The sequence below is a fragment of the Cuculus canorus genome, chromosome 1, assembly GCF_017976375.1.
Source record: "Cuculus canorus isolate bCucCan1 chromosome 1, bCucCan1.pri, whole genome shotgun sequence".
Lineage (NCBI taxonomy): Eukaryota > Metazoa > Chordata > Aves > Cuculiformes > Cuculidae > Cuculus > Cuculus canorus.
In genome coordinates, this window is record NC_071401.1 from 199,991,576 (window position 1) to 200,008,542 (window position 16,967).

A 16,967-nucleotide genomic window follows, 5' to 3' on the forward strand; every position below is an offset into this window, starting at 1 on the left:
AAATACAGACATCAACAATAGCATTTACAAAGGCGTTCATCTGTTTAAATGTCGAGAGTACAACTGAGTTAGCCCCCAAGACCCTTCTTACAGTGAGCAGAGGGAAACAAGCAAAATAAGGATGTGAATCATCTAAAGCCCTACATCTGAAAGGTATGTCCAAAATGGGTAAGATTGATTACACTCCTTAAATTTTAAGAAAAAATGTTGTTTCTCTCAATTGGCTACATGGTGATGCAGAAGTGGCTAGTTCACTGTACCCACTTATGCCATAGTTGCTTTGAACTCTTGAGGTCTAATTCTCAGTGCTATACTTCACAGCTGGTGTGTCAGATGGATTTCTGACCTCTTTCATTCTGTCTCTGTGGCTTGGATTGTACTCTGTAGCAAATTAAACCTTTCCTTTGTTTGTCTCATCTGCTTCAAGAGTGGCAGAGACTGCTTCCTACACCTATAGCCTCTGCAGTACCAACCAGAGGTATCTGCACCTCATCCATTCACTTTGCCTTATCTCACTCATACGGGAGATGCTACATGTGATTTGATACCTACGTTTTCATGTTGTTTTTCCTTGTGTGCACAATAATCACCTCTGAAGCCAAGACCTTTGATCATCAAAACTACCGTAATAATCATGACTTGTGCCATGAACATTTTAAAGAGAGCAGAAAGGAACCTTGGAAAGGATGTGAAGGGTGAAAGTCATTCACTGTAGGGGTACAAACCAGCGTTCGCATATATTGAAAGGCTGCCAAACCAGTTACAGAGTTGCACTCATGTTTTGCAGTCTGTCCCTCTTTGGAGTCATCCAACTCGAACTACAAACACCAGTGCATTATACAAGCAACTGTATTTGTGTGTTTTGACTGAATATAACTGCAGAAATGACAATTTCCAGTAATACATAAAGCATTTATTGTGGTGGCACTGCATCTCAGCTAAAGCTTCTATGCACCATGTTTATGCACTGTGTTACACGTATATAAAACATATATTAATTATACATTATATCAGTGGTAACAATACTTTTAATAACACCAGCTTGAGAACTATTATAAGTATTAATCTTAGGATTATATCAGCTGTGGCTCTGACTTCAGCTTTGTCCTTCCGCATCTTTTTTTCCCGAGATAATATCATCTCTTCAACATACGTTCCCACCTGCAGATATTCACACGCCCTCTGGAAACATCAGCACATGCTTCAGAGAAACCTTTTCTCTGTTTCCCGGTGTTATGTACATGTTTGACTAGCTTTTTATTACTTTGGCTGTGATTAACAGGTTAGGAAACTTGTAGTTATTCTGATAACCTTCTCTGAGCACAGAGCTATCTCAGGTACTTAGGAGTATGTGTTTCTAAGTTATATACCAGTAGTTATAACTCAGTGTTTGTAATAAATCTGCCATGCCTGTTGTAAGCACCTGATGCAAGTTTTCCTCTTTCTCTAGTGGAGCTATATCAACAAGACCCATTTTGTTGGAATTAGAGAGAAGCACCTTTTCTCTGCAGACATCCTCAAGCCTTTTTATTCATTAGCATGCACAGGTTTCTTTCAAGTCTGTCTAGCCTAAAGTAAAGGAAGTTGGTTGCAAGCTATGAAACCAAGTAAGCCAACTTCATCTTTCTACTGTAGTGCAAAAAAAAGACATATATTGATCAGTCTGGTGTATTAAGTTAAACATTTCACTTCCCTTTCTCTTTTTCAGCTCTCATAAAAGCAATTCAGGAAATATGAAACAGAGACAGAAGAAAAAGTCTTTTTTTACAGCTGGTGTAATATCTCTGACACTCTTAATGTTTAGAAGTATGGTCAGAAAGGTGAGGGAGTCAGAAATGTAATAGCCTATCCAAAGAATGAGCATTTTTTTGAGCAGGGTCAGCAAAGTATTTCCCATTTATTTCTCTGCAAGACTTTCTGCAGTAACACTTGACAGCCTGATAAGAATCGATGAAGTAAACATGTGCTGCTGGACCAAAGGAAAGTGGCAGCTGGAAGTGTACTTTGAGATTCCACTAAATTGACTTTAGGAGTCCTAGTGTCTACTTCACACTTGTAAGAGTTGCTTCAGTTGCCATCCAAATGGTCACAAGTATCCCTGCCTTCATGAACAGTTGTGAAGCTCATTTTCAGCATAGCTTATTTACATCTTTCCCTCTTGCAGCAGATGCCTATTGGTCCTGAAGACAGGATTTAGGCAATTGCCCTATGATATATAAAATCTTTGCTGTTATGCGTTAAACTGAAAAAGGTTTTGAGGTGCAAGGAGCAAAAAAATCATAAAGGCAAATAGCAAGTTTATTCTTTGTTACATCAGAAGAAAGCTTCCAGATTTTAGGGGGTCAATAAATAGTCCAGGTACAGAAGAAGCACTGAAGCATGTTAATGCTGCAATAGAAAACACAAACAAATTTTTTCATCAGTGTTCACCATAGCCTTTCTTTACAAGTGACAAGTATGAAGAACTGTCTCAAATGTAGTTGTCAAGAGAAGGAATATTAAAAAAAAATGATAAAATGAACGATAAGATTTGCCAGACCCAAGTGACAAAATGATTCAGATATGAAACTGCTGACATACTGCCTGTGGTCTGTAACCTATTTCTTAAATCAACTCCGTTGCCAAAGGAACAGAACACATCGGGGGGTTCAAAAGCATTTTGAGGGTGATCTGAAGAAAGACAAATAAGTCTGTCTGTCACACCAGAAAATTGCTGAGAAAACTATGATTAAATATGGTACTAATTAATGTATCGGAAAAAATATTAGGAATAAATTCTTGATATGGAGAAAGCCATACTGCACAGGGCTGCAAAAAACACTTTGGCACCTATAAGAAAACAGATATAAGCTACATATGTTTATATTTTTGCAACGTTTTTGACAAAAGACTCTCACAGAAACAACAAAGACAACAGGAGGTAGGAAATGCCTGAAAGTGATGGAGCAAAGGACAGAAATTCACATTCAATTTTCAATACAAAGGAAGACACTTAGTGTGTTCCCCAAATGTCTGTTCTGGGACCTACACTGCTTAAAATAGTCTGGAAAGATCTGGAAAATTATTGACTTACAAGACATGACACTGTTGCTTATATAGAGAGATATTCAGAATAATAAAGAGTAAAACTACTAAATGCAAGGCACAAAAGTATTTCACCCTACTGACTGAATGGGCAATAAAATTGCAGATTAAAGTCACTGGTAACAAATGTGAAACTCTGCAGATGAGAGAAAAAATAATTAAAGCTATGCGTATGATACAATGGACTCTCAAATATTATTGCTTAGGATGGTTCTCTGAAAATGCTGGCTTGGCCACCAAAATGATAAAGAAAATGTTAGGTACTATTAGGAAGGAACAGGGGAAAAAAAAAAAAGAAAGAAAACCAATGTCATCATTGTGACACTGTAATAACAGGTATTTCTCCCACATCTTGAGGGCTCCAAATCATGGTCTGCTGATCTCAGAAAAAGGTACAGTGGAGCTAAAAGAGAATAGAGAAGGGCAAAAATGTGGTCAGAAGAAAATCACTAGAAAGGAAAACTAAGTAGCCTAGAATTTTTCAGCTTACATGTGGAGGAGGGATAAGATGTTTAAAGCCATGAACAGTGTGAAGAGGATGAGAAAAGGAAAAGTATTTGTGGTTCCTCAGAAGACATTAAATTAGAGTTCACACCAAAACAGGCTTAAAATGAAAAAAAAAATGGAAGCGCTCCTGATATATCATTTAATTCAGTGAGGCAATTCCTGGTAAAAGTTTTTTAAAGTCAAACAAAATAATGGGATCAAAAGAATATTAAAGTCTCTCAAGTACAGGTTACTGGAAGCCATAAATAGTATGAAAAACTCTGCTCTGTCAGTCCATATTTTTTTCTAAGCATCTGCTGCTGACCATGACTAGAGAGAAAATATTGTCCTGGATGGATACTTGGTGTGATCCCACACTAATGTTCTTAGAAATCTATTTCCGTTTCCTGGCCAGGCTCTGATAACTGTCACCACATGAGGTGCTTCTTTCACACCATAAGTTAACTACAAGAGCAAAATCCTTCTAGGACATGTACTTTCAGGATCTTCTCACTCTTCTTTACTTTTCCCTTCTGAAATTCTTCTTCTGTGACAGTCTAAAGTCCATACTTTTTAGAGTGTGCTGTAAAGTTAAGCCACGTGATGTAAAAACATACTATAGGGAGAGAGATTGATGTTGTTGGCCACCATTTGTCACATGGAAAATTTCTTTTATTTTTTATTATTTTTTAAGTTTTTTTCTTTTATTATGGCTTTACATGGAAAATTAGGATGTGTAAATGGAATTACCCTTATATATCTTCAGTCAGACTATCTGGTACTGGCTCACAGCATGGGCCTTACAGCTATATAAGAGTCAACACTGGCAGATGCCTCTCCTGGGAAGCCTGAGCAAAGTCCACCATCTCTAGCAACTCTCTGCAGGTGATCTCAGCCTCCCCTTGCTTGGGAAGCAGGGAGGAAAGAACCACGGAGATATGTTCACATGATGCTTGAAAATAACCTGTATTTGGCAAAGAGCCTATAAGAAACAGAGACCAGTAACAGAGAGGGCCACCTGCCCCCCTGCCATCTCACAGGACTCAGGGAATTGGCTCTGCAGACTGATCCAAAAAGGTCTGTATAATGTATGATAATCACCCTGCTGATGTCAGCTGGTATTTTAAACCAAATTCCCATCACAATTTAATATTAGAGTCTATTAGAAATCCAGGAACAACATCAGGTCATGGTAGCAGTCTAATTACTTAGCTTTTCCCATCATGAAACTCCGATTACAATGGCTTACAATTCTGCCAAAATTTGCTTTTTGGGATGGGCTTTTCTATATTGATTATCTCTATGCATGATTTCATACAAAAAGATTTAGTCTCTTATAAGAATGATTCTAAGAAAACTATATTACTTTCCCAGCCAAACTAGAACTCAATAAAACCCAATAACTGTGAGCACAGACTTAAAATAAGGTGATCAACAGCCATTATTTCAAGGTATAATATGAACTATTCAGAAAGTTTATACTTCCTAAATATGAAAAATCAGACACCCGGAAGCCAAGAAAGCTTTCAGGTTATAATGCATGTGCCTTATCTGTGAAATGGAAATTCAAAGCACTAACCCTTACCTCAGGAATGTAGTAAAAGTAAATGGAAAAAGAAAATTGCATAACACTTGAATGTTTTTCTGCTGAAGATATGGACTATTTTCACTCTAACACAGGGTCCGAATAGTGCACAGTACACAAGACAGTCACTGTTCGATGCAGAGAAATAAAACCATTAACAAAATCCTGTTTCTCTAGGATGCTGAATGTCTGAGGATTCTCTGCAAAAGAAAAAAAAGACAGTGTTAAACCAATTAAAAACTGTTTAAACATGCACATGCACAAGGGAGCTGAATTAAGATTCCACTGTCAATGTTAATTCTCATATTTCCTAAATTTGGATTGCTTTGCAACCTTAAGTTATTCTCCTAACCACATTTACTGGTGTGCAATTTAAAAAGAACAAGCTGAAGAAAAACACACAGCTCCCTCAATTTGCCTGCATTCCCTCTCTTTTCTTAAATTAGGGAGGACAACAGCATTCTGACAGAAAAAAAAAAAAAAGGAGATATTCAATAAAAGGTTTTAGAACAACCCAAGTGCTATTTTCATCACCATCTGCTCAATTATATTTTGTGCTAATAACAGTTTTCCAAGCACAGGTATGTCTTCCTTGTGGGAAAATGTTTTGGTATTTGTTAAGGGATAGTTGGATCCTTGACTTGTTACTGGTTTGCTGGATCCTTAACTTGTTTCTCGTTTGTTGGACCCTTAACTTGTGTTACTGGTTACTTGTTTGGACTTTCTTTTTCTTTCTCTTTTTTTCACCCCAATCTCCTTTCCAGGAACTTCATTCCATTTATTTCAGCTTTCTAACTCTGGACTCACTGTGTCTTTCAGGAGTGCTAGTAAAATTAAATGGTTGGGAAAAAGAAAACAGAGAAAATCAACAACAACAACAAAATCCCAGCCAAGATAAAATCCAGAATATCTTTCAGCAGACAAACACAATGAACTTCCTATTTATAAATTCAGCCATTCATTTTTAACTAGTGGCAAAGCACGATCTCAGCGGGATATTTAGACAGTAGTATATCCAGATGGATTCTCAGTGTGAAGGAAGTCTGAAATACACTCACTGACACAATAAAACCAGGGGTTTCAGGCTTGCAAAGCAATGGCACAAAGGCTGTGAGTAAATTTATGTCACAGGAAGCACGTATCTTGAACTAATGGGAAAATGCAGATCTTTTCCCTTGCTCTGTAAGTGGTAGGTCATAGATCTGATAGGATTATAAAGGAAATGGATCTATGTGCCACACCCCCTGACAGCATTGCGCTACATTTCTTGGCTCTTGCCCTAATTCAGAGTCACAAGCAATCCCTTCTATGAGCCAGTCAGTGCTTAAAGTGGCTCACAGCCTGACTGCATTTGTGTAACTCCCCCGGGGCAAAGCAAACTTGTCAATAATTCCTAAGAACCTTAAACAAAATATGTAAATGCAATAATTCCTACAGAGAAGAGAGATGGGGGAAGGGAAAGTGTTTCAGAAGAGAAAAAATGTTGTTAGGGGATTTTCCGGGGGAAGGAAGGAAGGAGTAGTTTAAAGAAACCAAATTGCTAGCAGCTGAAATACTAATAAAGATAATAATAATGCATAGAAACATAAAGGTGACCTAAGTCAAAAGGAAAATGTGTTATGTGATTCTGGTATCTAATTATTCACAGTGTAGGAAAAACAGATAACAGTCAGGATTTTGTAGAATGGGGTCATCCCTACATATTCATTTAAAGAATATGATACAGACTAGAACATGTTATTTGGTCATGCCCTGTCCGCTTATGAAGAAGATCCCTGCTCTTCTGGGAAAGCCTAGTCTCCTCTCAGACGCTAAATATTACCTACTATATCATGGACTTAAGGGAGGATGGAGTGATAATATGTAAACTGATGACAGACCTTGGTTCCGAAGTGATGAGCAATGGAAACCAGAGGTGGTTTGAAGTGTGCTGCACATATCAGGCATACATAAGGCAGAACCTGTGTTATGCTCGTCGCAGCACCTGCACAAATTGGTGTAGAAATTTGACTGGGGAAAGATTGTGGGGTGTAAGTGGAGTGAGTATACTTGTATCTATGGCAGAGACCTCAAAGGACTCTTGCTTGTTCATGTATTTTTATGAAGGAGCCCCACTCAGATGACAACTGGTGTCATGTGTGTCCGCAACAGTATGTTGGGAAACTTAATTTTTAAGAATGAAGAAGAGGTGGAAAGAGGGCAGCTAGTTCCCACAGTGGAGCCAGACCTTTTCTGCTGTTGTAGCTGATGAAGATGAACACCAGCTGCTGTATTTTTCCATGGAAAGAGGTCTCTTATTTGAGAAGGGGCAAGAAAACTATGAGGTTAACTGGAGACATGGCCAACAGACAAGAGCAGGCAGCCAGCTGTTTAAAGAGTAAAAGGAAGGAAGGTGAGAACAGCAGAAGGAAACTGAAGGAAATGGGAAAGTTGGCTGGAGCTGAGGAGAAGAGGTAAGTAAAGACACTGGTTGTCATGGGAGGTAGAGGCAGAAGGGAAGCGCATGTCCACAGACAGCGTTGAGTGCAGTCTTCCTTCCATGGTCCATACAATACTATGTGAATCCCAGGGTTTTATTGCATTGAGCCTTATAGTCAGTTTCCACTGTCCTTGTGGCTAAGAAAGGCTCAGGCTGCCCAGGAACTGCCTGAGCATGTGATGGCATATTGTCCATGTTGTTGAAAGGCCAATATCCCTTCAATCACCTGAAGAAGCAATCACTGGACATCTGACAGGAAATAACAAGGTCACTGATGTCCCAATGGATGCCACATAAACCAACCATAAGAGGGTGAGCACTGTCAGTAGTAGCGTACATGGCGACTTTGTACGTTATAGACACAGACCTAAAATCTCTTCAAAACTACTTGACAATAAGAAAAGAAGATGTTCCTAGTTGATTATGAGTTTCATTATTAAGTTAATAAATCATCAGTGCTGTTTAGCAAGAAGAAAAGTGCATACTAGTGCCAGAAGAAACTCACTAGATTGCCACTTCTTGTTAGCACTCGAGGCCCTTAAGTATGGCAATGACATCTGTTACATTTCTCATAGCCATGGATCTCCCCTAGGAATAACCAGATGGGGACATGTCCCCCTGAAAGCCCTGTGCCATTGGGCCATTCCTTTGGAATATGTCAGTGTCACCTACAATAGGCAGATAGGGGTGAGCTAGACAGTGTGAGATTTTGTAGATCATTGCATCAGCCGTTATGATCTTTTTGCCTTTGTGTCTCCAAATATGGAGACTACCATGGCCATAGTGTCATGAAGACACATTTAGACCCGTGTGGCTGCCAAAAAATGTGAGAGTAGCCCTCTTGTTCTATCAAACAGATGATTTGCACCCTAAGATTGACAGACTCTAAGGAGAACAGGATACCATCTCTAGGTGTTGCTGATATGTGCCCAAAACCAGAGATACGCCAGACTTAGTTCTGTGGTGATGATGACAATTGTTTGCTCAGGACAAGAGCCACAGAATGGGATTATGTCCAGTCACACTCAAGGGGAGCAGTTGCAGAGCTGCTGGAAATCAGGTGGCAGGGAACAATTTGCTAGAAAAAAACTCATTGATCCATGGCCCTATTCTCTGTCCATTTCTGTAAGGTCCCCAGAAAAGGAGGAAAGATCACAGGTCTCATGAATTATTCAGGTACTCTTGGCCTCATCCATAGATCACTCAGTGGCTGTACGTATACACTTGCAATTTTTCTAAAGCATCACTTCGGGCTTTAGTCTGCAAATAACATGAGCGTCTCTCAAAGCAGCTGCTTATAGCAAGTTAGAGAGCCCTACAAAGTGATTTTTCTGGAACAGTATCTTGCTATCAAATGTACAACTGGAAAGTTCCCACATGTACAATCTTAAAGCTCATGTTAAAATTCCATGTAAGAAAAAGATACACATCTGTTTACTTGTGGTGGAAAGTCTGTTAATTAACTACATTCATGAACTTCATGAAAACAAATTCTTCTGTTCGTCAAAGCTTTCTATGAGCTCAATTTGGTGTGATATGGAAACTCACTTGGAAAGTATCTTTTAACTAGCCATAACTACTTTTCACCAACAGATAATTCACAAAGGCAAAATATTCCTAGTTCAGAAACTTTTAATGCTGCTTTTTCATCTTTGTGTCAGAGGTGGAAAATAAATAAATAACTAGATTTCATAATAAGACTCCTTCTTTGGATCCAGGTCAAAGACATCGAGGGCTGTTGATTGTTTTCTTAAATCTGTCCCCTGGCAGAACTCAATTGGCCTGATTGCTCTGTCTAGCCATGGACATACTTACAATCAAGCATAGCGTGAGGTGCACAATTTAGCCTCAAGAGAGTAATTTGCCTAAAAACACAAAAATACAGCTTAACACAAACCTTCAACAAGACCTTTGGATTACCCTGTATTGTAACACTGTGCGTATCCATAAGTCTTAACATCTATCTATCTGAAAACATATGCCCAGTATGCGGCTGCAGCTTCTGTACATGATCTGGAAATTGCACGTTCTATCTCAAAAGGAAACTAAGGCATAGTTGTTTTCCCTACGAAAATAAAGATGCTTCTGCCATAGTCATACACTGAAATAAGGTCTCCAGAATCCTGCCTTGGGGTAACTGGGTAAGGGCTCTTATGGTTAAAACAGGAGTGTGTTGTGCTAGGAGAACCAGCTGAGGAAGATCATTGGCAGAAAGCGGGACTGAAACCGTTACGCCTTCACCTAAAGCTTGGTCGGCTGGTCAGGTTTATGTCCCTGCTTCTCAGTAGTCATAAATCAGGTGTAAATGCAAGTAGTAGCAGTGTTAGGGACCATTATCAAACATTACATAGCAGCAGACATGGTAAAAGAGTGATCTATCAGTGCCAAAAATGCTTCTTGAAGCAAAAGCATGAATGACCTGGTCACCTCCTTTCTTGTAAGAGGCCTGTTCAAAGTCATACAATACTTCTCAGCTAAATTCCACTTGCTGCCTGCGGTGATCAATTTCATACACAGTGGGTTTTATATCTTACCCAACTAAAAAGTTACTTTCATACTCACTTTGAGCTGTGAATTCTGTGTACAAGGCACTACAGAATCTGATCCTTCCTTCCACTGGTGTTTCCTAGCAATCAGCCTGCAAAAAAAAAAAAAAAAAAAAATTTCAGACCTGTTTGTCAAAATGCACTATGATTTAAGACTGATTTCCTATTCATTCCATTTTACCCTGATGTTACTGCATTGTCTCACTTGCATTTTAATGCAAGGGCAAACCTAGAGGACCTGGGCTCTTTCATTTTGCTCCCTGCTTAACTTTGAAGTCCTTAGTGGAACAGTATAATATGCACATCTTAGCAAATATCTTTGGCTTCCAAGAAAAAGCTCTTATAAAATTAACCAAGTAGCTCAAATATAATGGGAACATAACAAAAGTAAGTAGATGTTAAATAACGTAACATAAAATATAAAAAGCGGAAACCTCTTTTTTTACTTTATTTCATTTTACTTTGGCTTAATTCCCTACCAGAACCACGGCTGCTGAAACAATAGTGGCCCCATGTGTGTTGCTGGATTGCAGCTCCTGACTGCAGTGTCTCCTTGCTTCATCCGAGCACTGACAGTAATCAAGTGGGGACCTGAACTGTAGTCAAGTCCAAAGGTGAGGGAAAGCATTCAGGGAGAGGCAGATGATGGCTTTCTCCCTGCTGAAGAGTTAGAGGTGAGAAAATCACAGTGTCTCAGCCAGAACTGTGATGGAAAGGAAGGTATAGGGATTTTACAGACACTGTCTCCATACTACACTCAACCAGCAAGAAGCAGCTGCTCACTGTCTCCTACAGCAGAGAATGAACAATGAAGCCACATGTGGTACCAGCAGAGCCCCATGCAGCACAGCTCAAACTCACCCTCTCTGAAGTCAACACATCCACCCTCACCGACTGTTGCAGCTCACTCACCCCATAATATTTAATGCCCTCTTTAGGACCGCAACCTTCTGTTAACACTCCCAGTGATGTAAACCTGTGGTTTTCAGTCATACATAACACAAAAAGTAGCTTTCTTTTTCCTTTCTCATCCTTTGCTGCACTTTGGTGTGATGTTTCCCCAGTAACTATTTTTCTTCTGTCTTTCCACATGGGAGAGTTTATTTAGTGATAACATAAAGAATATAGATAATACAGATAGCTTGTATAGAATATATATGTCTACTTATATATGTCTATATATAAATACTTTTCTATATTTTATATAAATACATTTCTATATTTTATAGAAATACATTTCTGTGTTTTGTAGAAATACATTTCTATATTTTGTATCAATATATTTCTATATTTTGTACAAATACATTTCTATATTTTGTGTCAATATATTTCCATATTTTGTATAAATACATTTCTATATTTTGCATCAATACATTTCTATATTTTGCACAAATACATTTCTGTATTTTGTATCAATATATTTCTATATTTTGTATAAATACACTTCTGTATTTTGCATCTCTCTCTATATATATAGAAATACATTCTTTTGCTAGGAGATGCAGGGCAGAAGCAAATTTATCATGCCAGCTGGAAGAAAGAAAGCAGGAGGGCGGTGATACAACACCCTGAACTGTCTCGGCTCTCCAGCCTCTCCCCGCTTTTTGAGGATGCGACAAGTCGCAGTGCCAGAGCGCAGCATCCTCGGAGGGGCGTCCCTGTCCAATCAGGGCCCTGGGGGAGGGATGCGGGGTTGCCAGGCGACAGCAGCGTCCCCTTGTCCCCCCCCCTCTAGCTCCGTGTCCTCCCCCCGGGACCGGGCTGCGCTCCTGCCCGGTTAAACGGGCTCGAGGAGCGCGGCGCAGCCCCGCAGCATGGGGACGGCGGCGAGGGCTGCCCGCCCCGCTCCCGGCCGTGCCCAGGGCAAGAGCCAGCTGCAAAGTTCCAACTAGAAAAGCCAATACACGGCAGGAGGCTCGGGCAGCCCCGGCGCCGGGAGAGGCAGCCTGCGGGTGTCAGCCCGCTCCCCAGCCTGGGCTTTGCCACTCTGGGTCGCCTCCTGATTTAAAGCTTTGCACCAATCCCCTTTGCCCGGGAAGGAGAGGAGATCTAGAAAGATGCCAGGCTGCGAAAAGGGACCGCGATTCCCAGCGCCGGTACCACGCGCTGCCTGGCCAAGGAGAGCCAAAGTTGCTGAGAGGAACGGGAAGAGGGTGCTCCAGAGAGGAGGGAGAGGGAAGGGGATCACCGCTTGGTGACCGCAGTCTTCTCCTTCCCGTTGTTCCCCTCTTCTCCTTCTCCCTCCAAGCCTTAACCCTGTCCGCTTAGGAGGCCTTGATGAGTTTCCATCGGGATCCGATCCAAGGTGGGGGGGAGAAAGCTTGACTGTTCCCAAAGGAAGCGGCTCGGCACGAGTTTGGGGGGTGAGACTCCCCGGTGGATGTTTAACGAGCACATCGGGAGCCCCGCGATGCGCGGGAGCAGCCGGAGACCCTCGCTGGGACACACCTTCCTGGCACGGTAAGGATCTGAGCACCGATACCCCGCGTCCCGGTCCCTGCATCCCACATCCCGCTCCCTACATTCTGCTTGTCGGATCCGTGCATCCCTGTCCCCGCATCCCTGCATCCCGCATCCCAGTCCTTTATATCCCACAGCCTGCAGCCTTGATCCTCGCATCCCGGGTCTCTGCAACCCGCACCCCCCATCCTCCCTCCCTGCCCGGGGCACTGCGGGTTGTGTCACCGGGGAAAAAGTTTAGAGACGGAGCTCGAAAGGAGGTTTGCTGACCGGAGTCAGGATCCAGGAGAACCCAGGGGTGGGGAGGACCAAGGGGGGATGTCAAGAGCTTTGGAACCTGCAGAGGGCAGGTGGGATGCGGGGGGAGCCCCGTAGTCGGCAGCTGGGGCGAGGGAAGAAAGGGACTGGCTCTCCCAGGGCAAAGCAGCCGTGTCCAAAGTTGCCCAGAGGTTCCTGCTCCCACAGAGGCAGAGTTTGGAGGTGAAAGGAGGAGATCTTAAGCTTGCAGTCCCGTACTCTTCCTCCAACTGGGGTGGAAAGTGCCGAGCCAGCCGCTGGGTGAGCCGTTCTGGGTACCCAGCTCATCTCCCAGGATCTGATGCTGGGAGAGAGGGGGAGAGAGGTGGGGAACCTTAAAGAGGCTGGAATTGCTCTGCTCCTTCTGAGCTATTCCCCCTGCAGGGACCTGGCTCACTCCACAATCCTAAACTGGAGGAGAAAGGAGAAACTAACAGGGATGATAGAGTCAATGTAAACTCTCCCTCACGTATACCTGTATGTCAATCTGTCCATGTGAGTATGTATCCAGCTGTATAGGCATATGTGTGTGATTCTAGAGTTGTTTATACCTATGTTTGTGCCTCGCCTACGTTCCTATGTCTCTGGGAATGTATGTGTGTATACCTATGCTTATGTTTGCTTAGATGCATATAAGTGTACTATACATAGAGATTCATAAGAAAGTGGTTTTATTCCTAGACAGTGTTTGTCTAACTCTGCGTAGACCTAGAGGTATCTGGGCGTGTATCTTTCATCCGTGTCAGGCACCTGTACCTGCTGAGATACACATGCGAGTGTGAGAAAGTATACCTCTATGCCAGTGTGTAGGTAGGATTTCAGGGGTATGTTGGATTATGGGGACTTTTTCCCCCTAGGTTATCGTAGTTTTTCCATGGATCATTTTACACATACATCCCTGTACTACAGCAATCTCCATAAATGCCAAGCAATTCTTGAAAAACTAGGCATTTTACCAATACTGCAGTGAACTGAACTAAGGATCTGCTAGTAGCTTGTGAGTTCTTTGGCTTTTTTTCTCAGTTTATGCCACCTGCTGAAGATTATTTTATTTTATTTTTAAAATAATTAATTCAGCTTTAATAAAATCTCAGTTGGAAGACTGTGAAACAGAACAGCCTGGGACCCAGACTGGTACCTATTTCAGCTTGCATATGTCTCACACTGATTAAATATGCATGAAAACAATTTGAAAAGCACAGAACCCACCTGATCAGATACATATTTTAAGAAAAAACTTTTTTTCACTTTTTTTTTCAAATGCATTTAAATCATCATGACTTCTTTTGCTGTTGCTTATGTTGATAAAAATAAGTATTATAAGAAAATGTCACTTCTTCAGTTATGCTGGGAAAAAATGCACATCAAGCTACTTTTATGCACAATTAGGGTAAAAAAATTTTTACTTTTGGAATGTTCACTCTCTGAGTGAAATATTTCCGGAGTCCTGCATTGCATATAAAACAAAACATGCTTCAAAATAGAAAATTCATCAATTTCTTTACTGTTCTGTAGCTTGAAATCAAGGAAAATGGCATCGGTACCTAGTGCATTAAAGCAGGACTTTTGTCCCAGAGTTGAGATGCTTTTCTAATCACTGTTGATGTTTGTCTGGGTTACTTGTGCTGATGACCTACTTATAGCTTCTACAAATAAAGTTTTTTAGGCAGATGTTGACACTGTGTCTAGGAGTAAGATTCTAATTTTATCATTAAAAGAGTGAACCTAAAGCAAGATACGGGGGTTAACTATCTTTCTGTATTCACTTAATGTTTTTATACTTAATCAAATTACGTTGAAGCAAAGTACTAAATCTGATTGGAAAGCCAGAGGAAAAGAAATACATCACAAATAGTAGTATCATTCAGTTCAGTGGTGTGCATTACATAAGTGGAGCTGAATCTAGAAATGAAGAAACTGTAAGGAAATATACTGGCATTAAAGAAAGAGCTATTTGTATGTTTTCTTCAAACACAACACTCCTGTGGAAGTGTCCTACAGAACACAAATTACTCTGAACATCTCAGAGTGCCATATAGAATACTATAAGACCTGAACACCCTGGATCTAATGGCACTCACACTGGAGTCACATTGCAATTTTTCCTTTAAACCTGGTGGGTTAAATTCTCTATTGGTCTACAAGAACTTGGTAAGGTCACATGAAGTGTACGCCTACCAAGAGTTTGGTTTAACAGCGTGATTTCAGCATCCAGCCTCAAGATTTTATAGAGTGCAAGATCCTCCCGATGAGGCTATCATACTTGCCCATAGTGTCCTGCAGAAGGGACTTCACTCTTTTTCCATTTTTGAAAACTGCTTCCAAAGCCTTATAAAATATTTATCAAGATTTCTGTACCTTGTTTCTTCCAATTTGTTGTTATATGGTTATCTGCCAGTTAGTATGCATTTTTCTGGCTGGTAAAACACTAGGTGTACTATCACTCTCAGGATCACACAGAACAACACAGAGGTGTTCAACACATTCCAGGATCAGACAGCATTATTGCTTGTATGTGAATGTGTGTAACTGCAGTAAGCTACATAAGCTCTTGTGAAGAAGACCATGTGATATTGACTGAATTTTCATCTGCTTGTTGATCTAAAACCGATAGCTGATGTAAAGCTTAATCGAGAACTTAGTCCAGGTCAGAAAGCTAAAGACAGGACTGTCTTCTTGCTCTATACACATTAGGATATTAAGGTTGTGCTCTAATCCCCGGGTAGGTTGCATTTGCAATGGAGGAGTATCTGCAGCCAAAGAGAAGCAGTGACCAGAAGGATAATTAACCACTGCACCAAGTGTAGAGTGTCCAGAGCATGGCAGTGGTGGACTTGGGCTCCAGAGGTGGCAGGGAAGGAGCATAGTCTTTGGCTGGTACCATCTTCCTAAATCTCTGTCTGTGACTGTTCCTGGCTATGAACTTACTAAGGCAAACTTTCATTGTGATAATGTAGCCCTAAACTGGCAAAAAAATCGAGGATGCATTTCATTTTATGAAAATACAGATTGGCTTGAAAATCATGATTTTATTTTAGTAGTAGGAGTAAAATTACAAAAAAAAAAAAAAGAATTCCTCCTTGGCACAAGGATGTCTGGGAACAGCCTCAGTGCAGTTGTTAGATGTTTCCACTGAAATAAAAAGACGGCTCATTGTTAGAAGTGTTTTAACTATTACACTTTTAGGGTAATTGGCTCTTTTTTCCAGGTAAGCCAAGAATGCAGTATGTGATCTAAATGAATTTGCTGCCTTATCTATGCCTTTATGATGGTTTTGAACATTTTATTTCAGGGATTTTCATTTTTTTCAAAAACACTGCAAGGAAATACTGTCTTGTTTCTAGCTGTTTTTCCAAAGCAATGTATCAAATTTTCATAGGGGGTAAATCTCTCTAAACATATTAAAGCCAAAAAGAAGAGAGTTTACTAGAGCTGTAGCAAATAACACAAAAAATAAATAAGGTCATAGAACTACATTGCTTTTACCTCATATTGGCCCTCTCAAATGTAGAACAGGGTATTATAGCTGGAACTATCATGCTGTTATTCATAGCTATGCCGAGATTATGGGAACATTTATGTAGTTAGCAATTGTACTGCTTATATAGGAACTTATGTGCTCCTCATGTAAATCAATAGGTTGTTTCAAAAACATAAGCAGCACTGTAGCAGCTTTTCCAAACCTTCTAACATGCAATTTACCTGCATATAAAGGCATGGTCTTAACCCCAATTACTGAGGCAGCCTTCCTTCAGAGTGCCTTAAAGTCTAGCAAATAGCTTGACCTTGATAATATTTATGACCTTGACCATGAAAGACCCTTCCTCAGTGCACACAAAGGGATACAGGTTGATGACTAAATCTATAAACCATATCAAATATGCATCAAGCAAGGTGTGTACAGAGGGAAAAGTTGAACATTTCATGGATGAAATGGGAACTTAGAGGAGACTTTTGGGGATGCTGTGAGAGCCTGAATTTCTCCATTAGAAAAGTGAATAGAGAAGAAAAAAGTTGTGTAGACAAGAAA

At 40.7% G+C, this 16,967-nt stretch overlaps 1 protein-coding gene across 5 annotated transcripts in view; it reads left to right on the forward strand.

Moving 5' to 3' along the window:
• Window positions 1–11,908: 11,908 nt before the first annotated feature.
• The window catches only part of GRM3 (glutamate metabotropic receptor 3), a 113,004-nt gene continuing 107,945 nt past the window's right edge, over window positions 11,909–16,967 (forward strand). For 3 of the 5 annotated variants that reach the window (XM_054063081.1, XM_054063110.1, XM_054063127.1), the window contains exon 1: window positions 11,909–12,640. The gene's annotated coding sequence lies outside the window, so the exon portion shown is untranslated. Of the gene's footprint in view, window positions 12,641–13,321; window positions 13,433–16,967 lie in introns of all 5 variants that reach the window. The other 2 variants (XM_054063092.1, XM_054063118.1) reach the window with 1 other exon arrangement.